This window comes from Hemicordylus capensis, chromosome 1 (assembly GCF_027244095.1).
Source record: "Hemicordylus capensis ecotype Gifberg chromosome 1, rHemCap1.1.pri, whole genome shotgun sequence".
Taxonomy (NCBI): Eukaryota; Metazoa; Chordata; class Lepidosauria; order Squamata; family Cordylidae; genus Hemicordylus; species Hemicordylus capensis.
Window position 1 is genome coordinate 127,132,191 of NC_069657.1, and position 27,758 is coordinate 127,159,948.

The following is a 27,758-nucleotide window of genomic DNA, read 5'->3' on the forward strand; positions in this document are numbered from 1 at the left end:
GAGGGAGAAACCCGAATCGTGTGTGAAGTGCTCTCTGAAATATTGCACAGACTTTGGAGTAAATCTGGATGATATGTCAACGCACACCCACCCTCCCAATGTAAAGTCACGGTAAGGTTGCCATCTGAAAACGCTTCTGCTGTTTTCTATCACACACCAAGGAGGATACTGCAGGTTGCAACCAGTGTTCCTTCTAAGCCATGCATGTGTTTGCTCTCACACATTTTTTGATGTCCGCTCAATTAATTTTAGATCCTGCTCAGATTTGGTCACGAAGGTCCCGCTGTGAATGCATTTGAGCACACACTGCCTTGATACCGCCTCCCAAAACAAAACTCATTCCTCACACAGATGGAAATAATTAGAGAGGACACTGGTTGCAACCCCTCCTTGTCACTCCCACTGCTCCTCCACTGTGGCGAAGCCCACTCTCCCTGCAAACCTCCTTATGACGAGTCTCACTGATCATGAGACTCTCCTCAGTATCTCTTGCATTTGGGCTGATCTGGACTCTAATATTTCTGCAGGGCCAGTTAGGGAGGCGTCTGGCAATCCCTCTTGCAATTTTAGATTGTATCAGTTTCAGTTTGTAACTCCTGATGATATGGACAAGCTGCTTGGAGCAGGACAGCCTACCACCTGTTCTTTGAATCCTTGCCCAACATGGCTGAACCTCCCCACATGGCTCCCTTGCAGGGAGATTGTTGGAGCTGGCCTGGTTGATATCATTAATACCTCACTGCCACCTTGTTTGAAGGAGGCAGTGGTTAGACCCTTTCTTAAGAAGCTCTCTCTGGATCCCCTGGTGATGGATAATTATAGGTAAGTCTCCAACCTCCCATGGTTGGGTAAGATGTTTAAGAGGGTGGTGGCTGACCAGCTCGGGGTGATCTTGGAGAGAACTGATTATCTAGACCAGGGATTCTCAAACTTGGGTCCTCAGGTGTTATTGGACTTCAACTCCCATAATCCCCAGCCTCAGTGGCCTTTGGTTGGGGATTATGGGAGTTGAAGTCCAATAACACCTGAGGACCCAAGTTTGAGAATCACTGATCTAGACCCATTTCAAACTTGCTTTAGAGCAGGCTATGGGATTGAGATTACTTTGGTCGACCTGATACATGACCTTTGCCAGGGAATTGACAGAAAGACTGTGACTCTACTAGTTCTTTTGGATCTCTCAGTGGCTTTCGATACCATCAAGCATGGTATCCTTCTGGATTGCCTGAGGGATTTGTGGATAAGAGGCACTGTTTTATAGTGGTTCCACTCCTATGTCTTGGGTAGATATCAGATGGTGGCACTTGGTGACAGTTGTTCTTCAGAATGGGAGCTACTATATAGAGTTCCTCAGGGCCCCATTCTGTCACCAATGCTTTTTAACATCTACATTAAACCGCTAGATGAGATAATCAGGGGATTTGGTGCTGGGTGTTATCAATATGCTGATGACACCCAAATCTATTTCTCCTTGTCATCAATATCAGGAAATGGCATTAGCCCTTTAAATGCTTGCCTACAGGGGCTGAGTAATGGGCGGGATGAGGGATAATAAACTGAAGTTGAATACAAGCAAGACAGAGGTGCTCATTGTTGGGGATTGTAATCTGTAAGATGGGATAGTACTTCCTGTTCTGGATGAGGCTGCACTCCCACAGAAAGAAGAGCTTCATAGCTTGGGAATTCTCTTGGACCTGGGGGGTCACCCTGGTGCCTCAGGTTGAGGCTGTGACCAGGAGCGCTTTTTACCAGCTGCAATTGATTCGACAACTTGACAACTCTGCCAATTCCTTGAGGAGAATGATCTGGAAACAGTGCTACACCAGCTGGTAACCTCCAGCTTGGACTACTGCAATGCACTCTATGTAGGGCTGCTTTTGTATGTAGTCTGGAAACTTCAGTTAGTTCAAAATGCGGCAGCCATATTGGTCTCTCAAGTATCCTGGAGAGACTTCATTATGCCTGCTCTTGAACAGTTGCACTGGCTGCTAATATGTTTCCTGGCAAAGTACAAAGTGCTGGTTATTACCTTCAAAGCCCTGAATGGCTTAGGTCTGGGTTACCTAAGAGAGTGCCTTACTCTACAAGAACCCTACTACTCATTAAGATAATCAGGTGGGGGTCTGTCTTCAGGTGCCACCAGTTCATCTGGTGGCAACCTGGGATCAGGCCTTCTCAGTTGTCACTCCTGGGTTGTGGAATACATGTCCGTGGATATAAGAGGATTATCTTCCTTGGAGGCCTTCAGGAGAGCCCTAAAGACAAATCTTTTTGCCTGGCTTTTAATGATATCTAGTTTTAGTTTTTATCTGGTTTAAAAAATTTTTTAAATTTAATTGTTTTATTATGTGTTTTTGATTTTAATGTAAACTGCCCTGAGCCACTTTAGGAAGGATGGTATATAAATTGAATGAATGAATGAATGAATGAATGTTTCTCTGCACTTTTTTGCTTCTTAATTATTCACTTCCTAAAATAATTTCCTCCACAGAATCTTTCCCTTTAGTGACTTGGCTGCAATTTTATGTAGTTTCCGTGAAGCAAGCCCCATTTAATTAATTGGGACTTACTATTGAGTAAACATGCATATATGCACAATTTCCTCTTTTTTAATTTTTCCTGATGCTTCAGTCTTTCTTACAAATGCTTCAGCCATTGGCTATCTTGGAAATCACTCAAATGTTTATAACTGGGTTGTTTGTCAGGACAGTGAAATATCAGATGCACAGTAGACCCTTGGGAGCCTATTATACCATCCAGATTTCAATCAAATACCTCAAGGAGTTACTATTGGGGCACAAGCTTAACTTTATGCATTTTAATTCTCCTTGTATTATCTTTTGGATCTCTTGGAGGAGTGAAGAAATAAGTTCCTAAATGCCTGCTACCAGAAGCGTATCTAGAGAAAATAGCGCCTAGGGCAAGCATTGGAATTGCGCCCCCTGTCCAAACACCCGGCACCCATTTTTCAGATAGCTTTACCACAATATCAGCTGAAAAATACAAGACAAGCTCATTAATATTTTAATATTTCAAAAACTATTTAGCAGTGGACGTAGCCAGACCAAAAAGTGCTGGAAAACTACAATTTTCCGTAGGCTGGGGCTCATGAAATACCCAAATACTATGTGGAGGTGTACTTGGAAAACTAAACAGAAGTGCCTGTCAAATTCTCTACTATGCATTGTAGCATCACTATTACATACGTTTTAAAAATAAATGGAGAATTTGACTTTTCCCAGATACTCTGAAAATAATTAAAGGATATGCAGAGTAAACTGTGTCACTGCTTGGAATATATTCTAGTATTTCAGAAAGACAGTTAAAATGAGAGAAAGAGGGCAAGAAACTTCCAGTGGGCCTTAATACTAAGGATTTCACACTGATTCAAAGACAAACTCACCATTAATAGCCATATTATTAAGACATCACATTTAACTCACTTATCACAAGAAGCAAAGTAAGAGCAAATGAATACAATCCTAGCTCATAAGCTTCAGCTCAGTATTCACAAGCCCTGATTCTCTGTACATAGTGCCAAACTAAATATGTGTACAGTGACTTATATTATATATATATTATTTTTTATTCACCTGTAGCCCCTTCGAGGGCTTCCTAAAGGCCATGGGGGAGTCTGCAAAGGTTCCCCCTCTCCCCACTGGCCTCTAGGGCCTCGCAGGGACCATTTGAGCATGTGCGGTGGCTATATTTAAAAATAAATTTTGTTTTTTAAAAATGGCTGCTAAAAACAAAATAGCTACCGCGCATGCTCAGATGGCCTCTCTGAGGCCTGGCATGGCCTAGGGCCTCACAGAGGACATTTGAGCATGTGCAGTGGCCATTTTATTTTTGGCAGCCATTTAAAAAAAATTAATTTTAAAAAAATGGCACCCCCCTTCAAGTGGCACCCGGGGCACCTGCCCTGCCTGCCCTACCCTATATATGCTCCTGCCTGCTACAAGCAGATCCAAGGTCTCCCGGTATTTCAGACACTGTAACCACTGCTGCTGTGCCTTTTTTTTCCCCCAGGAAAAAGATTTTTTTTTAAAGTAATCATTTGTGTATACCTGTAAGAAAAGAAGAACAGTGTATCTCCACACTGGTAAATTAAAGTAAAGTGTGCCATCAAGTTGATTTCGATTCCTGGTGCCCACAGAGCCCTGTGGTTTTCTTTGGTAGAATACAGGAGGGGTTTACCATTGCCATCTTCTGTGCAGTATGAGATGATGCCTTCCAGCATCTTCCTATATCGCTGCTGCCCGATATAGGTGCTTCCCATACCAGCAGAGATTCGAACTGGCAACATTCTGCTTGTTAGCCAAGCATTTCCCTGCAGTACCACTTAAGGTGATTTCAAGACTGGTAAGAGAACAAAAAAAGAAAAAGAAAAAAAGGTGGGGGGAATAATCTCTGTGCAAAGTTAGGAAAATAAAATCTGGTGGTCAGGAAACAGCAGGATGGGCAGTTACCAATAAATGGCAAAACATTTCACTTAATGGAATGGCTGTATAACCTTTGAACAACTGTAAAACACCCCCCTCTTTTTAAGGGGAGTTGGGGAGCAACTGCAACTATTAGAAAAACAAATTATCATGTGGCACAAGAAGAGGAAGAGATGTGCAGCAGGAGAATAGGTATGTTTTGGCAGAGAAGTTAGGGGGGCACCCATGGGGGCCATCCGTCCTGTAAGTTACCATCCACACAGATAGCCACTCCTCCACAGCTTCCACTATAACCACCCACACCTTTTCCTCCTTCCACAACAACAACAACAAACCACTTTATTTGTTAGCTGCCCCATAATAAATTGTTCTCTGGGCGGCTCACAACACAACATTAAAGAATATCCAATAAAAATACATAAAATACCACAAATCATAGCACACACACACACACACAATACAATACAAAATATTTTAAAAACTTTTTAAAATCAATTTTAAAAATCAGTTTTTAAAAACCTGAGTGAACAGAAAGGTCTTCACCTGGCATCTAAAAGAACAAAGTAACGGTGCCAGGTGAGCCGCACTAGGGAGGCTATTCCATAAATGGGTGGCAACCACTGAAAAGGCCATCTCTGTAGTAGCCACCTGCCTCATCTTGTTTGGCGGGGCACTCAGAGGAGGGCCTCCGAAGAAGATCTTAAGACCCGAAATGGGACATATGGGGCAAAGCGCTCTCTCAGGTAACCTGGTCCCAAGCCACTGAGGGCTTTAAAGGTTAAAACCAGCACTTTGAAATGGGCCCAGAAACGGACTGAGAGCCAGTGCAGCTGATGAAGCACTGGCGTAATATGCTCAAAAGGTTCAGTCCCAGTTAATAACCTTGCAGCCCTATTTTGTACTAGCTGCAATTTCCAGTCCATTTTCAAAGGCAGCCCCCCATACAATGCATTGCAGTAATCGAAGCAAGAGGTTACCAGAGCATGAATAACTGTGGCCAAGCTATCTCCATACAGGTAAGGTCACAGTTGGCGTTATCAGCCGAAGCGGATAAACGGCACTCCGAGCCACAGAGGCTACAATATTTTGCCTTTTGATTTCATGTTAGGAAAGAAGTACTTCTAGTTGAAAAAAGACTGGTTTTTCACAAATTGAAAGGCCAATCATGGATGCAAGATCTACCAGGGGCTCAATGTCATCTCAAAGTCCAGCAACACTGCCCATAGGAAACAGCAAAGAAGAAGAGATATCACTATCTCAAAATACCCTGGGAATCCCATTCTACTTACTTGTTTATCCAGGTATGGACAACACTGGATTTTTTATATATCTGCATTTTAAGGTTACATCCAGTGACAGCTCTGAACATAGTTAGGTTTGTGGGCTGTTTTGCCACTGGCTCTTGGATACCGATTCATACAAAAAGGAATGCACACAGTAGGGTATAATCAAGTCAGAAATTGTACTTTTCATCAACTTTACATGTGTTGCTGTTTACAGAGAGATAGAACTCAACCATTTGGGAAATGGGAATTTAGCCTGCCCTATCCACTTGTGTAATCTTAGCAAGTATATCTCCACATCGTTTGTTGGTGGTTTACATAGTGAATGCAGAATGACTTCCAATAACTCTCTTCATGCATTTGATCCTTTGGGTTCTTACCACTTTATTTCTTCAAAGGATATGCTCAATTAAAATATTGTGCAAAATTAATCACAAAATGAATAGATGAAAGCAGGCATATTTACAATTGAAGAAGGCAGGTTTACTTACAGAGTAATAGCAGGTTGATGATGACATTAATTTAATGGAGCTTAAACCAGTGCTTGCATTTATGTCCCTCGAGAAGTGAAAGCAAAATGCTTAATCTCACTTCCTGGTTTGTATGTAAGAGGGACTGTGTAAAAATTACCAAGAATGAGCAGAGCAGTCAAACTAAAATCGAAAGCCTGCTACAGTAATGCAACGTGTAGCATGTAATGTTACTCTTTCCATCTCTTTCCCCCTTTTTAAATTAACAGTTTTATTCAAATTGTCCCATACTATAACAAAGTCATTACAACAAAAAGGTAGGGGTATGAGACAAAGACAGAAACAAACAGAAAAGGGAGGAAGGGAAGGGGGAGGATGAAGGGGTTGAGACAAGTATTGGTCTAAACGAAACAGAGGAAATCAGTACAATTTCTGCCACAAGGAAGATAAGACTTGGTAATGTTATCCAACTCAAGCCAAGTCTTATAGACTTTGTGGCAAAAGTTGATGCAATAGGTTCTGGTCACAGAACAAGGGCATTCTGCTCTCCCCCTTGCTTTGCTTCTTCTCCAAGTGTAGTTTTAGCTTTCTGCTCTGAGGTTGACAGCAAACATGAGATGGGACACTAGTTATATGTGTAACCTACAAGGACCTTTCCAGAAAACCATTTTCTTGTGAAGTAAATATACAACTGCTATTATCTAGACATAATCACACTCTGTAATTGCATCTCTATTGTGAAGAAAATGCATACTCCTAAACACTTTGGTGCTGGAGAAGACTTTTGAGGAGGATACCATGGACAGCCAGGAAAAGAAACAAATGGATCATAGAACAAATCAATCCAGAATTTTCACTCGCGGCACAAATGACCAGGCACAAACTATCATAACTTGGACACATTATGCAAAAACCCAGCTCCCTTGAGAAGTCCATAATGCTGGGAAAAGTCGAAGGAAAGAGAAGAAGAGGACGACTAGCAGCAAGGTGGATGGACTCGATTACGACAGCAATGAAAGCACCATTGAGAGACCTTAAAGGCCAAGTTGAAGACAAATCATCCTGGAGAGAATCTACCTATGTGGTCGCTAAGAGTCGTCACTGACCTGATGGCACTTAATCAATCAAACAAACAAAAACTCAAACTGCAATATTCTGTTGGTGGGAAAATGCAGTCCACATCCTACCAGCTAGCATGCCTACTGCTGTTTTGAGACACGCAGTGGTAGGGATGTGTACACATGGGTTTCAATTCAACTTCAATCTCCCTGTAGGCCTGATTCGATTCAGATTGGTTTTGATTTGAGTCATTCTGAATCAATTCAACTGTCTTACATTTAATGTGGGGGAGGGATATGGAGGAGAGCCTCTTAAAAAAATTTTTTTTAAAGAAAGAGGCGCTGAGGCATCCAGTAATACCAGTACCTTTTGTAGTGGTGGGGAGGCGGTGGTGACCTGACTCGCCATCCCCCTGGGGCCTGCTGATGCTGTTTCCAAAAAGAAGAGAGATGGAGGCACTCTTGAACTGCTTATTGCAGTGGTAACAGTAGAGCGTGCAGCGGCAGCGAACCAACCCAACCCACCATTCCCCCCTATGACCAGCCAGCCACTCAGTGCTCGCACTGGGACCAGGCTATAGCTTGAACTGGACTCCCCCACCCCCCCGAAAGGCATTCAGCCTGGTCCAAGGGGCTATGCTGGTGGCTCTTCGGCAGTGGCAGTAAAGGCCCCTCTAGGCCCCGTCAGCAAGGGCTGGCAGTGGCTTGGTTCCGGCCTCTGTGCATGTGCGGAGCCCATTTGCGTGACCTCCATGCATGCATAGAGACTGTTTGCATGATCACATGCATGGTCATGTATGTGCAGAGGCTGGAACCAGGCTGCTTGAATTCAAACTGAACTGCTGAGACAGGTTCCATGCACACCACAAAGTGATAGCCCATTCCATGCCTGCACAATTCGTTAGTTAGTTAGTTTGTTTGTTTAACAGATTTCTGTACTGCCCAAAACTCACATCTCTGCGTGGTTTACAATAAAAATACCATTAAAACAAAATTGAAATGTTTAAACAATCTAAAATTTAAAACATGCTAAAAGTGCTATCTATTAAAATTGTAAATCTAATTAAAAGCCTGGCTGAATAGATGGAGACTGATTGGAATGTGTTTGACCATCAAGATTTGGAGATTTATACATCAACGGTTTTGGACTATATTAAATTTTGTACAGCCAACGTCACCAGGAAAAAGCATGTAAAGATGTATCCAAACAGGAAGCCCTGGATGACAGGGGAAGTTCAGGGGCTGTTGAAGGCCAGGAATTCTGCTTTTAGAACTGGAGACCGGGTATTGTATGGTATAGAAAGGGCGAATCTGAAGAGGGGTATCAAGAAGGCAAAAGCTGTGTATAGGGGGGAAATTGAGAGCCACATGAGCAGTCATGACACCAGACAAGTGTGGCAGGGGGTTCAGCAGCTTATCGGCTACAGATTTAGTGGTCCACCAACTGTAGAGAGCAGTGCCTCCCTGGTGGGGGAGCTGAATACCTTTTTTGCCTGGTTTGAGGTGACACCGGCAGTGGTTACAGCAGTGCTGCCAGAGTCATCGCCCTTACTCCCTGAGGGAAACGTTGTTAGGGTGGAAGAGGGGGAAGTGAGACGGATATTGAAGGAAATAAATATGAGGAAGGCTATGGGCCCTGATGGAGTGGTTGGTAGGGCGCTGAGAGACTGCTCGGAACAACTGGCTGAAATCTTTATGAAGATTTTTAATCGATCTCTGGCCCAAGCTACTGTTCCACCTTGCTTGAAATCCCCTAATATTATACCTCTACCAAAAAAATCTAACATAGACAGTCTGAATGACTTTCATCCTGTGGTGCTTACACCCATTATAATGAAATGTTTTGAGAAATTGGTGAGAAATCGTATTATGGCTTGTCTGCCGGTTGGACTTGACTCCGGTCAATTTGCATATAAGAAGAAGAGATCCACGGAGGATGCTGTGGCTATGGCCCTACACACTGTCCTGACCCACCTGGAGAGACAGGGGAGCTATGCAAGACTGCTTTTTGTTGACTTTAGCTCTGCATTTAATACTATTCTTCCATATAGATTGGTGCCCAAATTATTAGATCTGGGGCTTCCACCGTGCTTATGCAGGTGGATATTAGACTTTTTATCAGATCGTTCTCAATGGGTTAGGATGGGTTCCCATGTCTCGGCGGATCTCAGTATAAATACGGGGACGCTGCAGGGGTGCGTGTTGAGCCCACTTTTGTACACGCTTTACACATATGACTGTGTTCCCAACTACCCCAGCAATAAGATAATTAAGTTTGCAGATGACACATCTGTGATTACTGCTGGAGAAGGGGAGTCGGCCTACAGGAAGGAAGTGGAGCGGCTGACAGAGTGGTGTGGGGAGAATAACTTATTCCTCAATTTAAAGAAAACAAAGAATATCATTGTGGATTTTAGGAAATGCAATTCGAACATTCAGCCACTCATTATTGAAGGGATTTGTGTGGAACGGGTTTCGGTGTTTAGATTTCTGGGAATGGAGTTAAGAGATGGTCTAATATGGGGAGCAAACACCAAAGATTTGGTGAAGAGAGCACAGCGGAGATTATACTTCTTGAGGACTCTCAGGAAGAATAGTCTTTCAAATAATCTACTGCTGATGTTCTACCGCTGTACCATAGAGAGTGTATTAACCTATGGAATCTGTGTGTGGTTTGGGAGCTGCACAGTCAGGGAAAGAGCATTGCTGTCCAAGGTTGTTAAGACTGCGGAGAGAATAATTGGGTGTACTCTTCCCACTTTAGATCCAATTTATGCCACCAGGAGTTTTAACAAAGCGGTAGAGATAGTGCAGGATTCCACGCACCCTGGAAATGATCTCTTTCAGCTTTTGCCTTCGAGAAGGAGGTACAGGGTCATAAAAGCCAGGACCAGCCACTTGAGAAATAGTTTCTATCCAAAAGCGGTGTTAGCTCTGAACGCAGCAAAATACAGTTTCTGATGGGGTTTTTGTTTTCAGTTTTTTAGAGTTTTTTTAGAGCAATGGGTATATGGGGGGGGTGGTATATTGGGATATATTTAGTTATTTCTTGTTAGGTCCTGTAGAGGTTGCTGTAGATTCTTTCAATCTCGTTGTTCTGTACAGGACAATGACAATAAAGATTTATCGTATGTGTCTTGACTAACGTTTTAAAAGTTGTCAGAGAAGGGGAGGCTCTTATCTCAACAGTGAGTGTATTCCAAAGCCTTGAGACAGCAACGGAGAAAGCCCATCCCTGAGTAGCCACCAGGTGGGCCTGTGGCAACTGTAGATGAACCTCTCTGGATGATCTTAATGGGCGGAGGGGATCATGGTGAAGAAAACATTCTCTTAAATAATAAAGAGATTAATAAAGGGGAAAGCTATCCAGCTTATGCAGGTGAAAGAAAATTGGTGACTAGGGACTACTTTTTGAATTATAGTGTTTGAGATATCACACACTGGCAGTGACATTTATTCTTCAGCTGAGGAGGCCTGTGGGAACTACTCAAATTTGTTATCACTGTTCCTGATATTATTTACAGTGTGAGAAACAGGAAGAAGTGATTTTCATTCATTATCTCAGCCTGGATGAAGAGCAAATACTAAAATGAGCTTTGAAATATCTTGATTAATTCACTGTTTTTTCATCTGCTCATAGGGCGATATGATATGAAAACTTAATTTTCAGAAGAGGAACACACAAATCAATCCATAGAGATTAACTAATTTGGAAACTGACATGGTGAGGCCCTCAGGAACATATTTATGCAAGTGAAAAGGAGTGGAGTGCAGCAAAAATCCCAGCCTCCATGCCTGCTTGACTGTGCAATGTGATTTCCAGCCATGGAATTCCCATACCAGCATGGGTGTCAGTGGGGGGGGGGGGAGAGGGCGCAGTTGTCCTCCTCAGATTGAGCCAGTTCCCATTGAATTCAATGGGGCAAATGCCTAGGGAGTGGGGTATAGGATTGGTGACACCACCCCCAGAAAAAATCCATGCATGCCATGCCGTATCAACTTTTGTTCTAAACAGACCCACATTTGGATTTTTAGTGAAGCCCATCATCTGAAAATCTTGGGTTTCCTTTAAAAGCCTCATAGGTTTCTCATGCTCCCAGTTATGAACAAAAGCTTGTAAATACAGGGAGTAGCCAACTTACAAACGGGTTGTGTTCCAAAAGTTCATTTGTAAGTGGGATGTACTTAATTCAGAATGCATATAGTTGCTATGAGGGACAACTTGTTCATATGTACAAATTGGTGGTTGTAAGTTGGGGACTTCATTTTATGGAGGTTTTTTTTGTAAGTACAGATAGTTTGTAAGTCGGGTGTTTGTAAGTCAGGGAGCGCTTTTATAGCTATAACTTAAATTGGGGTGTTTATTTTTAAAATTATTTTTGAGGAAATTGTACAGTGTACAACATAGCTTGTGTAGTTATGGAAGGATTTTGCTTGTGTTTGTCTTGACCATTCCACAACCAAGATTACAATCCCTCTCCCAAATGGACACGTAATTTCTTAAAATGCACATTCCATCCCTTCTTCTTTCACAAAGATCTGAAAGGGAAACGAAGCCACCATCCTTGTTCTTTGCAACTAAAATATTTTTTATTAGACACTTATTTGTGGTCTGCTCCTTCCACTTTTGAAACAGCAGGTGGAGCACAACATCTATGAAAAGAACTGGATGAAGGGAGAAAATGCAACAATTCTTAATAGACAGAGGCCAGACCTCTGCAGCCAGCTTTCTGTAGTACTGAGCTTCCACTCAAGTCTACAGCAGCTGTTCTCCTGGCGACAAATAGCAGTTTGAGTTGGGGGGCAGGGAGAGATTTTCATCAGGACTATGGCATAGAGGGAAAGGGTTAAAACTCTCCTCTTGCTCCTATATCATGGTCCAAATATGGACTGGGCCCTCACAGCTGTTACTTTAAAAAGAAGAAGAGCAGAGCACAATGATGCTTCTAGCGTCATGGGCAATTTGGCCCTGATCATCCAACAGGGGATCTGACAGCACTTCTGCACTCAAAGGATGTCACTCGTCTCGCTGGTGCCAGTTGCTCTTCATTCATTACCCAGAGTTATAAGCCTCCTGCATTGAATTTATACCATCAGAAACATAATGTGAAGGAGTGACAAGGAAAGGAAGAAAAACTTCTTGTGGTGGTGAAAGAGACAGCAAGCAAGCAAAAGAGTTGGTCTGAGACAATCTGGACAATGTTTGTTTGAGACAATCTGGAGAATAAACAGACCTAAAAAATTCCATAATACAGGCCAACAGCTAAAAGGTGGCTACTCATTTCCAGTCAAGATGTGAAATCCACTCCCCCATCACTGCCCATCTCCATCTGCTCCCCATCACTGCCCTTGGCTTCCAGCTTCCAAAGAGGAGAGCTGTTCTTGTGGTAGCAAGCATGATTTGTCCCCTTCGCTATGCAGGGTCCACCCTGGTTGCATTTCTTTTGCCATAGTTTGTGCTTCTTTCTGTTCTCTTCATTTGGACAGGCCTTACAATTTCAGAAGGAAGTCTTCTTCCCTTTTATGGCCTGTGTTAAACTTCCTTAGTGCTTCTCTCCCTGCCTGTATGCTGAATTTGACCGCACTATGGTCACTGTTCCCTAGAGGGTTGATGACACTGACACCACGCCCTAGGTCCTGGGTGCCACTCAGGAGTGAGTCCAAGCTGGTGCGGAGCCAGCCGAGCGGCAGCCTAGGTCCAGCCCCGGTGGCTTCAGCAGCCCCTACCATTGGTGGCCCAGGTTCTTTGAACCCGTTCGCACAATGGTGGCTATGCCCCAGAGTCCAAGGTAGCCTTCTCTCTGCTTGGTTCCAACACCAACTGTTCTAGGGCACAGTCATTCAGCGTATCTAGAAATTTGACCTCTTTGTCATTACCTGACTGTGAATTTGCGCAGTCTATGTATGGGTAATTGAAGTCACCCATTATTACAGCCCTTCCTCTCCTTCACACTTCCCTGATTTCCTGCTGCAACTCCCAGTCACTGTCAGCATTTTGATCTAGAGGGCAATAGCACATCCACAGTAGCACATTTCCTTTCAGGCCTTGTAGTGACACCCACAGGGTTATTAGAAGGATAGGTCTCAGCAGTATTGGTCAGCTATTTAACTGTCCAAACAGCCTCTTTCAGGAATATGAATGTGGGGCCTCCCACAGCCCTAGCTGACTCCACCCCCTCCAGGCAGGGACAAACAAAAACTGGCTGCCACAGGAGTTATCTAGCCCTGGCAAATAGACTAGGACTTATCCTTTAAAGAGAAACCAGCCCCTCAAAATCTCCCCTCCTCCTGTTAGTTAGTTTGAAGTGGGGAAAGGCTAGACGTTCTGTTTAGAAAAGCTTGCTCACCCCCTGAAGCTGGTTTTGCTCTTCCCAGAGAAGGCTTCAAACTGAGCGTACTCTGGGAAGTAGGCTCAGCACAAAGCATGAAGCCATGTGCTAATAACTCCCAGGGCTGATTTAAGCATACTGCAACTGCAGAGCACCACAACATTTTTTTTGAAGGGGGGGCACGCTGGGCTGGGGTCTGTGCAGAACAGCAGCAACAGGAGAGGAGAGGAGAGGAAAGGAAGAGGAGAAGGATGAAAAGAGGCAACAGATAATCACCCCATTCGCACATAATGTCAAGCTGAATAGGGCAGAAGTTGGAATTTATGTATGTCCAAATTCATGAAACAGTGATTTCACAGCAAAAGCAACCTGCAGTTTTCCTTTCCATACTCCAATTTGAACCTTCAGTTTCTAGTCAGTTTTGTTGCTCCAAACAGAGGTTTGAAGGCAGCAGTGTTACATCAGAATGCAATCTAGAAATGCCATAACCAGGGTTTCATGCTGTTTCTGAAACCAAAACCAAAGAGATGGCAGCCCAGACCTGCACCCACTACTTGCCTACCTCACCCTTGCTGGCCACCTCTCCAAGCATTTGCCCCATGCCCTGTCTCTGCATTCCTCAAGCCATTTCCCGACAACAGAGACAATGCATTGTCCCATCCCAAAAGTCACATTGGGGGATGCACTTTTCACTGTGTTTCTTGTTCCCACCTCTGGCAGTCAAGAGAAAAGGGACTGGATGGCAAGATGGGCACACTATGTGTTTTGGTCTCCAAAATTGAATCGAGTAGACTGCTGCAAATAGAACATATGGTAGGACAGAAATACCCGAGGTCAGGTTTAAAAGGTAGCCCCATCCAGGAATTCTCGAATGGCTCTCCTCTATTTTTTGTTTAATACAGTTGGGAAAGAGAGACCCAGCCCCTTCCCTTTGGGTAAAAGCATGCAGTCTCTGGTGTTACTCCTGTGAAGAATCATTCAGCAGGAGTAGTATTGCCTCCAGACACTGGAGAGATTCTTTCTGTGTGATGACAATGGATGCTGCTCGGGAGCAGACCACTCTCTCATGAGTACGAAGGGCCACGGAGACATTCATATGGGCCAGACAGCAGCTGCCACCTGGCCTGGTTCCTTGACACAAGCAAGTTACAGGGACGGATACCCCAGCAACACCTTTCCTTGTCTTGGCAACTGCCGCAAAAAAGCAGTCCAAGTAAGTAGTCCCTCTGATAATCAGGGCTTCCCCCTCCCGTGGTTCCCCGCGGCTGCAGTTCTGCATGTGCCATAACACTGGTCCAAACCTGGAAAATTTGAATGTGAATAAAGATCTGTCCCCAGTCCCAGCGTTTCCCTATCTGCCCACCCGGTACCATGGACACATAGAGTGGTCACTACTCCTTCGGAGTATGAAAGGGTTGCCTGGAGAGGAGGGAGTCACAGTGTACACATTCAATTATTTACCAGAGAGAATGGGGCCCCCACATAAGCAGGTTCCCTTTTCATTTGGATGGCCTACTTCATGAGAGCACAGTCCGACAGCGGCCCGAAGCTCACTGAGTCTCTGGTCCTACCCAGTGGACTGGCCCTCTCATTAGAGGGCTAATCCTCAGGTGGCAAACCGATACGGGGACAGGAGTGTGCTTGTGTGTTCCTGGACTGCTTTGCTGGGGTCTGACATCTCAAGAGCATCATTAGTCACAGTGGACCAGACCCCAGGATCCTTTGCCCTCCTCATGTACATATTCCCTCCTAGGAAGCCATCATGAGCCCTTCCCAGAGTAACAGAAAAATAGTGCCCCTCTGAACCCGCCCCCCCCCCCATGCCAGTAATTGTGCTTGTACGAGACTGTTTTGCTGCTGGGTTCTTTTGAAAGTGGTGGTGAAATTGCTGTCAAGAGAAGGGCTTAACTGTCCTTTAAAGGGATTTAAATGCCCTTTCCCTGCCGAGGGCAGGCGGTCCATTCTGAAAAGGCACAATCATGCTCAGCATACCCCCTTGAAGATTGTGGCTAATGGCTGCCACAATCTGCAGACATCCTGACACCTTGCCCACAGTCTGGCGACCCAAGCATTACAGAGCTTGCTGGGATGTGGCTCCAGCAGACCAGGCAGAGGAAATGGCTCCCTGACCTGAAACTGGAGGCTGCTGGGCTACGGCTGGACGGTCTTCTGTAATGCGATTCACGGTTACAAAAATTAACCACAGTTCATCTACCCACAATTTGCCATTATGTGTAAATGCGGCCTTAGCCTTAGACCCAATATTCCCCTGCAAACAACAGGAGCAGTTTAAGGAGAAATAATTCATTAAGAAATAAAAGGTGAGTGTAGGATTGTAATTGCAATAAAACTGGTTTCAGTTAATTTTAAAAAGGAGCTGCAAAGGGCCATGACCAGATGTTAAATAGTAAAGTGGAAAGGCGTGTTCAGGTGTGGAAGTGGGGGGAGGCACATGCCCTTGGGAGTTAATCCTTCCAATATGTCATCATGTGCTCAGAAAAGCACTCCTCCTCATACCCAAGCAAGATGTGCTATGGTTCATCTACACTTTTCCTCAGTGCTTATATTGAAAGCTCTGATAGTGTGTCAGGCAACTGAAGGATCTTCCATGAGATTATAAAATGAGTCAAAAACCAATTACATTGTTTGTTTGTTTGTTTGTTTGTTTAACAGATTTTTATACCGGCCAAAACTTACATCTCTGGGCGGTTTACAACAAGATAAAAACAAAGGTAAAACATTAGTTAAAAACAAAAACAAGAAATTTAAAACACAACGATTTTAATTTTTTAAAACAACAACAACAACAAACCACAATATTCTAAAAACAACATTAAAACAATTAAAATAATATCTGTTATAAGCCTGGGTGAACAGATGTGTCTTTAAAGACTTTTTTTAAATTGTCAGAGATGGGGAGGCTCTTATTTTACTAGGGAGCACATTCCAAAGCCTCGGGGCAGCAATGGAGAAGGCCCATCCCTGAGTAGCCGCCAGACGAGCCGGCAGCAAATGCAGATTACATCAGCAAGGTACACTGGCAATATTTATGTGATGTGGTCTTTTGTATCCTGCAATATGTACAGAGATCAGGATTTACCTTGCTCATGTTTAACCAAGTGCATACATACTAACTAAATCATGATCTTTTCAAATACGGGAACATTCTGAAGACCACTTTACCATACCAAAATCAATGGCAGTGAAGTCTTGGTTACCTGTCTGTCTGTCTGTCTGTCTGTCTATCTATCTATCTATCTATCTATCTATCTATCTATCTATCTATCTATCTATCTATCTATCTATCTCTTAAACATACCTGTCGCTAATCCCGTGTGTGGCAGCTCTCACGAGAATTTGCGAGCAGCTGCTGGATAGCGGGTGGGAGTAAAGAAACTGCTGGCCAGGAGAACGGCCAAGCGGCGGCCATCAGGTGGGGAGGGAGAAAGGAAAGCCGAGAAGAGAACTAGAGGTGCAGATGCTCTGTGCCCAGTTCAGCTAGTGTTAAATAAAATGGTTGTACAGGGTAAACCATTAGTACCTTCTCTCGGTCAGCCCAACTCAAACACTCCTTCTAGGGCATTTTTATGAGCCTTTCCAGTAGGCTTATAAAACCACCTGGCATTCTGTGTGTCCATGTATGTGTTCCCCCTATAAACTTCACAATGCCTGGGCCAATATGAACCAAATCGAGTACAATTGTAGGATCATATAGGGACACCTCAATGGCATAGTTTGTGATGATGTCATCCACCCCAATTCAATATGGCAGATGCATAAACTTTTGCGGTGCAAGTGGGCTAACTCGTGAACTGCCTAAACAATTTGAACCAAATTTGCTACAGCTATAGGGACACATAGGGACACCTCAATGGCATAGTTTGTGGTGATGTCACCCACAAAGATGGCAGACGTGAACATTTGAGGCACAAGTGGGCTAACTTGTGGACTGCCTAACCGATTTGAACCAAATTAGGTACAGTTGTAGTGAGTGACACACAGGGACACTTCAATGGTGTAGTTTGTGATGATGTAGATGATGGACGTGTAAACTTTTGAGAATCAAGTGGGCTAACTTGTGAACTGCCTGACCAATTTGAACCAAACCCAGTGGCATAGTTTCTGATGATGTCATCTACCACAATCCAAGATGGCAGACACATGAATGTTTGAGATGCAAGTAGGTTAACAGCTGTAGGAGTACATAGGGATGCCCCTATGACATAGTTTGTGATTAAGTCATTTACCCCAATCCAAGATGATGGATGTGTGAACTTTTGAGACAAAAGTGGGCTAACTAAATTGTGGACTGTCTAACCAATTTGAACCAAATTAGGTACAGTTGTAGTGAGTTACACACAAGGCCACCTCAATGATGTAGTTTCTGATGATGTAATCCACCCTAATTCAAGATGGCAGATACATAAACATTTGAGGCACGAGTGGGCTCACTTGTGAACCTCCTAAATGATCTGAACCGAATTTGGTACAATTGTAGTGAGTGACCTCAATGGTGCAACTTGTAATGATGTCATCCACCCCAATGGCAGACATGTGAATGTTTGAGGTGTAAGAAGTCTAACATGTGGATTACCTAACCGATCTGAACAAAATTTAGTCCAGTTGTAGGAATAGTGGAAGGAAAGTAGGCAGATTAGTATTTATTAGAACAACTTGTTTTAAAACATTATGGGGCTATTCTCACAATAGGGAAAAATCGGGCTAGGAAAGTCTAGCCCAATTTTTCCCAATCGTGGGAACCACTGGGCTCAGCTGTGAGCCCGGTGGTTCCTAGGCGGGTAACACACCCAAGTACCCCTGCCTTTAGCCCGGGTTTGCGGAGCAAGTGCTCCACAAAACTGGGCTCTCTGATTGTGAGTAGCCGCGGTGCGGCTCCGCACCACAGCTACTCATGAGTAGAGCCCCGGAGGAGAGGCAAAAATCCGCCTCCCGGCTCCGAGGGTCTCCCCAATATGCCCTGTGCACTCGCGCAGGGCATACTGGAGCTTCCAGGGGCTGCACGGCCCCCAAGCTCCCCAGTGTCAAGGTCTGGCCCAAGGCCAGCGAAGTACACGGCTCGGCTGCTTGCTGTGGGTGAATGACAATTGTTGAAACTCAGCAATGAGTGGGAGTCAGAGGCTCCAATTTATGGAGCCAGTCGAAAGCTCCCAGGTGTCAGGATTTACGGCTTGTCAGCCTTCGATAACAGGCGCTTGCTCCTCCGCACCGCCTCCAATTGTGGCCTGCGTTTGAAACACCTGCGTTGCCGTGGCGTTGGTGGAGCTCCAATGCCTAAATCATCCCCCGATTGGTCGCTGACATTTTCTGCTGGTTCAGGCTGTTGAGTCTGTTCTGAACCGTCAGCTAATTCCACTGCAGTCGGGCTCTGCCCTTCAGACATTCCAGACTCGGCTGGAATGCCGACAGCTTCCCTTTCTTCCTCGCTGTCAGAGCTAGGGGACATGACACCCAGCCCCTGCCGGCTCCATCACAGAGCCGGCAATTGTGTGGGTGGCCAATCTGGCTGCCCAGGGCTACTGCCCTGATCGTCTGCGGGGAGAGTGGGCTTAGCCCGCTCTCCCCACAGTTTTGGTAAAAGCAGGTCTCATGGATTGTGAGACCCGCCTCTATAAATAGTGAAGAAAATATGTAACCAGAAAAAGCATTGATATCAGGTTTTATTTCTTATTATTATTATTTTACACAGTCAGACAGGTGTTATTGACTGGTTTGTTTTATCCAGACATTGAGTCCTTCCCAAGGACCTGGGATGCCAGAATTTTATTGTCAATGTTGTTGCTGTTGTTATAGATATCGTCGCAAAATATAGGCTGTTCCCAGTAAAGCTGCTTTTTGTAACTGGCTGATGGTGATTTCTGTGGCCCCTATGGTGTTGAGGTGCTCTTCAAGGTCTTTTGGAACTGCACCCAGGGCGCCAATTACCACTGGGATTATTTTGGTCTTTTTCTGCCACAGCCTTTCAATTTCAATTTGTAGATCTTTGCATTTTGTGATTTTTTCTATTTCTTTTTCTTCTATTCTGCTATCCCCTGGTATTGCTATGTCGATTATTTTAACTTGTTTTTCTTTCTTCTCGACTACAGTGATATCTGGTGTATTGTGTGGCAGATGTTTCTCTGTTTGTCGTCGGAAGTCCCATAATGTTTTTACATCTTCATTTTTTTCAACTTTTTCAATTGTATGGTCCCACCAATTTTTGGCTACAGGTAGCTTGTATTTTTTGCAGATGTTCCAGTGTATCGTCCCTGCTACCTTGTCATGCCTTTGTTTGTAGTCAGTCTGTGCGATCTTTTTACAACAGCTGATTAGGTGGTCCACTGTTTCATCTGCTTCTTTACAAAGGCGGCACTTGCTGTTTGTGGTGGATTTTTCGACTTTTGCTCTTATTGCATTTGTTCTTAGTGCCCGTTCTTGTGCAGCCAGTATTAAACCCTCTGTTTCTTTCTTCAAGTTGCCATTCTTAAGCCATTGCCAGGTCTTGGTGATCTCTGATTTTCCACTTATATTGTGCAAATATTGACCATGCAGTGGCTTATTTTTCCATTGTTCTGCTTGATTCTTGACTTGTTTTTTCTTGTAGGCCTGCTTTGTTTCATTGGTGTTGAATAGTTTCGCATTATTGACCATTTTAAGTGCATCTTCTTCACTGTCCTTTATATATTCTTCAAGGCCTCTTTTTTCCTCCTCTACTGTTTGATTGACTTGCAGCATTCCTCTTCCACCTGAGCTGTGAGGGAGGTATAGCCTATCGACATCACTGCGGGGGTGCAGAGCATGATTGATGGTCATGATTTTCCTGGTCTTACGATCTAGCGTCTCTAGTTCTGCCTGGGTCCAGTCTATTATTCCTGCAGTGTATCTGATAACAGGTATAGCCCAGGTGTTTATGGCTTGTATGGTGTTCCCGCCATTGAGTTTGGACTTGACGGTTTTTCTAACTCTCCTGATGTATTCACTTCCAATTTTTCTTTTAACTTCATTGTGTGCAGTGTTATCAGCCTGGAGAATGCCCAAGTATTTGTAATGTTCTTTCTCTTCCAGGTTCTTGATCTTGCTTCCATTGGGCAGTTCTATTCCTTCTGTTTTTGTTATTTTCCCTCTGTTCATTTTTAATGCAGCACATTGGTCTAGTCCAAACTCCATTGCTATATCGCTACTGAATATACAGACAGTGATTAGCAGTGATTCAATTTCTGACTGGGACTTTCCATACAACTTCAGATCGTCCATGTACAGCAGATGATTTATTTTACTGGATGTTTTAGATGTTTGGTATCCAAGGCCTGTTTTGTTTAGTAGTGGCCTGTTTTGTTTAGTGAAAGTGGGGTCATGGCGATTACAAACAACAGAGGGGATAGTGAGTCCCCTTGGAAAATGCCTCTTCTAATGCTAACCTGTCCAAGTGTCTCGCCATTGATTGTTAACTGTGTACTCCACATGCTCATTGCTTTTTAAAATAAATATCTGAATGTTTTTGCTGACACCAGTTGTTTCTAAGCATTTTAGTATCCATGTGTGAGGCAATGAATCGAAGGCTTTCCTGTAGTCAATCCATGCAACACAGATTGGTTTTTCTTCTCTTGCAATTTTCTAAAATCATTTTGTCAATCAGCAGCTGGTCTTTTGTGCCTCTGGTGTTCGGGCAATTTCCTTTCTGTTCAACTGGAAGCTGTTTGTTACTTAATAAGTGTTGCATCACTTCATCTGCCATTATTCCAGTTAATAATTTGGACATGGTTGGCAGACAGGTTATCGGTCTATAATTACTTGGAACTGCACCTTTTGCTGGGTCTTTCATGATGAGATGAGTTTTCCCAGTTCTTAGCCATTGTTCAATATCACCTCCTTGCAAAATGTGATTGAACTGTTTTGATAGTTGTTTATGAAGGCTTGTTAGGTGTTTAAGCCAAAAGCCATGCAGTTCATCGTCGCCTGGAGCAGTCCAATTTTTAATTTTCTTTGCTCTATTTATTATTATTATTATTATTATTATTATTATTATTATTATTTTATTTTACACAGTCAGACAGGTGTTATTGACTGGTTTGTTTTATCCAGACATCGAGTCCTTCCCAAGGACCTGGGATGCCAGAACTTTATTGTCAATGTTGTTGCTGTTGTTATAGATATTGTCGCAGAATATAGGCTGTTCCCAGTAAAGCTATTATTATTATTATTATTATTATTATTATTATTATTATTATTATTATTAATTCAATTTCTATACCACCCTTCCAAAAATGGCTCAGTGCGGTTTACACAGAGAAATAATAAATAAATAAGATGGCTCCCTGTCCCCAAAGGGCTCACATTCTAAAAAACCCACAAGATAGACACCAGCAACAGTCACTGGAGGTACTGTGCTGGGGGTGGATAGGGCCAGTTACTCTCCCCCTGCTAAATAAAGAGAATAACCATGGTAAAAGGTGCCTCTTTGCCCAGTTAGCAGGAGACTAACTAGCAGGGGGCAGTTTTCAGTTACACAGAAAACTGCCATATACACATGTGGACAAATGTGTTGGTACCCCTCCATGAAAGAAGAAGAACCCACAATTGTCTCTGAAATAACTTGAAACTGACAAAAGTAATTGGCACCCATTATTGTTTATTCCACATTTAACAAAAATCAGACTTTGCTTTAGAGTTTTGATGCAAAAGAATATTTCAAATAATAATAGAAATGAAAATGGCATGGACAAAAATGAAGGGACCCTTAATCTAATATTTTGTTGCACAACCTTTAAAGGCAATCAATGCAAACAAGCGATTCCTGTAGCTCTCAATGAGACTTCTGCACCTGTCAGCAGGTAGTTTGACCCACTCTTCCTGAGCAAACTGCTCCAGCTGTGTCAGGTTTGAAGGGTGCCTTCTCCAGACTGCATGTTTCAGTTCTTTCCACAGATGTTTGATAGAATTCAAATCAGGGCTCATAGAAGGCCACTTCGGAATAGTCCAATGTTTTGTCCTTAGCCATTCTTGGGTTCTTTTAGCTGTGTGTTTGGGTCATTATCCTGTTGGAGGATCCAGGACCTGTGACTGAGCCAGAGCTTTCTGACACTAGGCAGTACGTTTTGCTCCAGATTGTCTTGATAGCCTTGAGATCCCATTGTTCCCTGCACAGACTCAAGGCATCCCATGCCAGATGCAGCAAAGCAGCCCCAAAACATAACCGAGCCTCCTCCATGTTTCACAGTAGGTGTTCTTTTCTTTGAAAGCTTCATTTTTTTTTGTCTGTGGACATAGAGCAGATGTAACTTGCCAAAAAGCTCCAGTTTTGTCTCATCTGACCAAAGGACATTCTCCCAGAAGCATTATGGCTTGTCAATATGCATTTTAGCAAATTCCAGTCTGGCTTTTTTATGCTTTTCTTTCAACAGTGGAGTCCTCCTGGGTCTTCTTCCATTGAGCTTATCAAGTTTAACACATAGGAAGCTGCCATATACTGTACTGAATCCGACCCTTGGTCTATCTAGCTCAGTATTGTCTTCACAGATTGGCAGCAGCTTCTCCAAGGTTGCAGGCAGGAATCTCTCTCAGCCCTATCTTGGAGAAGCCAGGGAGGGAATTTGAAACCTTCTGCTCTTCCCAGAGTGGCTCCATCCCCTGAGGCATTTTTATGTCATCGAATTTTATCCCAATGACCCTTGATGTTGGGCCAATGTTATGATGTGTGAAGAGCAAATGTTATGATGTGTGAAGGCAATGTTAGAGATTTTGAATGCTAACACAGCTCAAAGGGAGGTAGCTAAAGCTCAGTCATCATGATTAGGGCTTGATTCCATGATTCCACATGGAACTAGCAGCACAGTCCAGTGCCATATTGGTCCACTTTAGAAGGTAGGATATTAGGTTGGAAGTCTGGAATTTAGTCACCATTTGCCACAATTCATAGAGGCTGTCACTTTTATAAAATTACATTGTATCAGTGTTTATGGCCAATGTTGTACAATGTTGTTAATTCTCATTAAGCACTTGAGCAATTAGAGTCACCATTTATTTCTTCCCCAGTTTTCTCTTTTGTTAGTTTATTTTGTATTTTTAAATAATGGTTTTGTTTAGCACAGTCCCTTTCTATACTCTGTGATACATACCACATTTAGAACAAGGTCCTGATCTCACAGAGAAAATAATAAAATCATAGTTACAGCATGTGAAGAATTTTTATAAGAGCCCCAGAATATCATGCTGTTACACCTTTCAAGTGCTACATTAAAATATTTTTCTCCCTAATGGAATATAAAACTGGAAAAGTAAGCAAATCTAATGAAATTATGTACATCAGAATACCCTTCTAGACAAAATATTGCCCCAATCATGGGCTAGGAAAAGAGCAGCTGCAGGAAATTGACTTTCCCTTTCCTACCCAGAAGAACCCGCTGTTCCAATTGTCAGTTGCCTGAGGACTACAGATGCAAAAGAAGCTCCCTCTGCCCTTAGCGAGAGGGCTAAGGGCTGCTGAGTTGTATGCATGACCAGCTCCAACCAGACTGGATACCAGGCCAAGGTTATCAAAGGGCCCATGGCTAACTCCTTATGAAGGGTGTTGGGAGAAGGCCTTAGCACTGTCACTACAGCCTTCTCCCAGCACCTTCTCCACCCACAAATGGGAACAAAAGGTGTGTGTGTGGGGGGGTGCTGGGAGAAAGCAGCGGTGGGAGAAGGCATGCCATTGCTGTGTTCTCCTTCCTCCCCATTGGCCAATGGGCTTCCACCTAGACACCCTTGTGATGACACCTGCACCTCTGTGAGGAAAGAGACAGAGCAGGAGCCACTGCTGCCAAGTCCCTCAGTGGCACCCCATCTTCCCTCCTCATCAATGAATGGGGAGACTATGGCGGCAGCAGCAGCAGCTTGAAAGATATGCTGTTGCAACTGCTGTATTTCTTTCTGGGGTGGAAGAGGAGCCTGCCCATGAAGGAAGAGGGATCCCACCTGCGGTGGAATCTCTGGAGACACCAAAGTCATCTGGGATAGCCGCACCAATTCCATCCACTCCCCATGGCAATCCTCCCTTGCAGGGGTCACTGGCACGCCCATGTCTGAGGGTTCCCATGGACCTGGCCCCAGTTGTGCGCGCCCGACGTTTTCAAAAAATATTATTACTGGAATCTATCATAACTGATTGGTTTTAAGGAGAGATCCAATTCCAAGAGGTTCTGAGTCTTCTGTCGGGAGTGAAAGGACCTCCAAGTATAAGGAACAAGAAGAACAAATAGGTGAAGATGGTTTAACGTGTGGGAGAGTCTGGAAGGAGTAAGAGTTAAAAAGAACAATGAGAGATAGTTGTAGGAGGGAGGCACAGTTTGTTCTGAAGAGTTGAAAGGGGTTTCTTCGATTGCTGTATTTCATATCCATCAACAAAGAGCACTGTTTTCCAATCCCCAATTAGTTCTGAGGATCTGACAAGATTTTATGGTAAAAGGAAGACTGAAACAATATTAACACTGAACTTTTCAGATGGCTCAACCATGTGAAAATATTGCATCATCTTTCCTTGTTTTCCATAAATATCAACAAGCTGGCAGCAGTATGCATGTTGATTCATTCTGCCATCTCTACTAAGCCTTGAAAGGAAACCAGAAACATTGAGATGCATTTGCTGGAAATTAATGTTAAGACAGGGCTCAAGAAATCCCAGGCACCAGCTCACCATAAGCCTGGAAATTCAAGTGTGGCTCTTGAACAAGGTGATGGACAGATGTGAGCAGGAGGTAGCAAGCAAAGAGAGAGGAACTTACTCCCTCCACCTGCTCATGTTCATCCACTGCTTGGGGCAGGTAGGTGATGGATGGATATAAGCAGCAGGAGGAGGGAGCAAACAAGGTGGGGAGTCTGCTCCTCATGGAGCAGAGGGTATTGATGGTGAGTAGCAAGTCCACCCTCTCCTTAGAGCGGAGGGCATTTCTGGGGATGAGCAGCAAGTAAAGGTTAAAAGACCAGGCTAAAATCACATTTAAAAATTACAGATTTTTAAAGTTTCAAATTAAAAGTTATAAAACCTAAAAATTAAGGAAGCTACCAGATAAAAGCCACAAATAAGATAATTAAAGTCTCTCTGAAAAGGTATCTTTAATTTAAAAAAAAAAAAGATGAGGGAGGGAACATGGTAAAGCTTTTTTGGGAGGGCATTCCAAAGCTGAGGGGCCACAACCGGAAAGACCCTGTCTAGTCCTCACCAACCAGATCTTCATTAGTAGCAGGGCAATGAGCAGGGCCTGAGAAGCTGAACAGAGGGCCTTGGCATGTTCATATGGGCAAATTGGTTCGACAAATACCCTGGCCCCAAGTTGTGTAGGGCTTTAAAGGTCAAGACCAACACTTTGAATCTAGCCCAGAAGTGGACTGGTAACCAGTGAAGCTGCTGCAGGATGGATGTAATACTCGTGAAGCGGCTTGCACCCATGAACATTCTTGCAGCTGCCTTCTGGATTAGCTGAAGATTCCAAATCATCTTCAAGAGCAGCCTCATGTAGAGTGCATTGCAGTACTCCCATCTGGGTGTCACCAAAGCATGAGTGACTGAGGTGAGGTCTGACTTCTCCAAGCAGGATCACAGCTAGTGTATTAGATATAGCTGCTAAAAGGTACTTGTGCACACCACCACCACCTGCACTTCCAAGGTCAGTGTTGGATCCAGAAGCACCCCTGAGCTATGTACTTTGTCTTTCAGGGAAAATGTGACTGCATCCAAGATCAGATTTACCTTGCTACTCATATAATCAGTTTTACCAACCCAGAGCTTTGGATTAAATTCCAGCTTGTTTGCCCCCATCCAGCCCAGAACGGTCTCCAAACCCTCATACGGAACATCCACTGCCTCCCTGCTATCTGCTCACTTAATTGATAGAGCTGGGTCTCATCTGCACACTGATGACACCACCGTCCATACCTATGGGTGACCTCTCCCCGTGGTTTCATGTAGATGGTAAACAGGATATGGATCCCAGAATGGATCCCTGTGGCACCCTATAGGCTAAAGGGCAGAAGGTGGAGCAGGAGTCCTCCAGCACCGCCTTCTGAGTATGACCCTCCATGCAGGACCACATAATACTATGAATGAATGAATGAAAATTATGGACACACATAAAACTGTGGAGGAGGACGGAAAAGAATGTCATCTCTGTTTAAACTAGACATCTGGAATCCTGAAGGCTGAAAAATGAGTCTGGCTCCTAACTTTTTGGGCGGGCTCCTAGATCCAAATGTTGTGGCCTGTGTTTTGGCATTAAGAGTAAAGTTAAATTAATGCCTTCATTGTTAAGTCATTAATAATTGCCTTGTTTCATTTGCTACCAGAAAGCTGATTATGGAGGAAAGCTCTGTTAAATGTTTGGTCACAGGAGTGACGGCACTGGCAAATGAATGTTAACAGTACAGTTGTGCCAACACAATATCAGGGGCCATAGCATTCTGCTGATGTCAGGAATGGCTCCAGACACTAGAATCAAAGAGCATGTCGGCACACTGGAAGTGACAACTCACAAGCACCAAGTTCAAGACAATGAGGTTACAACTCAGCACACGATGATGATGATGATGATGATGATGATGATGATGGACAAAATGTACTGTGGAAGATGCCAGGCATCAGATGAGGCTTGTCTCCATTTACACAAGCTAAGGAAGGGTTCTGGAGTTGCATCAGGGGGAGTGGCAGAGAGCAGAAGCTGCAGAGCCATCCCTACTAGTGGGGTGTGGGAGCGAATAAGCATATACAGGACCTCCTTAACATTTCGTATTATTACAGAAACATATTGACTGATGACATACTGTAAATAAATAAATGAATAATACTGTGTAAATAGTGTGAATGAACGAGTGAGTTTGTTTTAAGACTTTAAACTCCTTTGGAACAGAGGATCATGTACTTATACCTTTTGCAATGTAAACCACTTTGAGACTTTTACAGGACCATTTGCATAAGTGCATACAAACTACTAAGAGCCATCTCAAACCTATCAGAACAAATCTAATAAGCCATGCTACTTTTTACATTTTTTCTTAGGTAGTTTAACAATAATTTTCCCCTAGAATTAAATAAATAGGCAGAACATTACAAAAAGCTCTGGAATTGAAGATGTCAAAGAGTGTTAAATTCGCAGCTCAGAAAGTCAGTGTGGTATAATGCTTAGAGTACTGGAGTAGGACTGGGGAG

General features: G+C 43.6%; 1 protein-coding gene across 2 annotated transcripts in view; it reads right to left on the reverse strand.

Moving 5' to 3' along the window:
- Nucleotides 1–27,758, reverse strand: part of SLC22A18 (solute carrier family 22 member 18) — a 158,754-nt gene that overhangs the window by 124,859 nt on the left and 6,137 nt on the right. The window contains exon 1 of one of the 2 annotated variants that reach the window (XM_053285224.1): nt 6,217–6,316. The exons of the other annotated variant lie outside the window; for it this stretch is intronic. The gene's annotated coding sequence lies outside the window, so the exon portion shown is untranslated. Of the gene's footprint in view, nt 1–6,216; nt 6,317–27,758 lie in introns of those variants that run through there. 2 annotated transcript variants of the gene reach the window in all.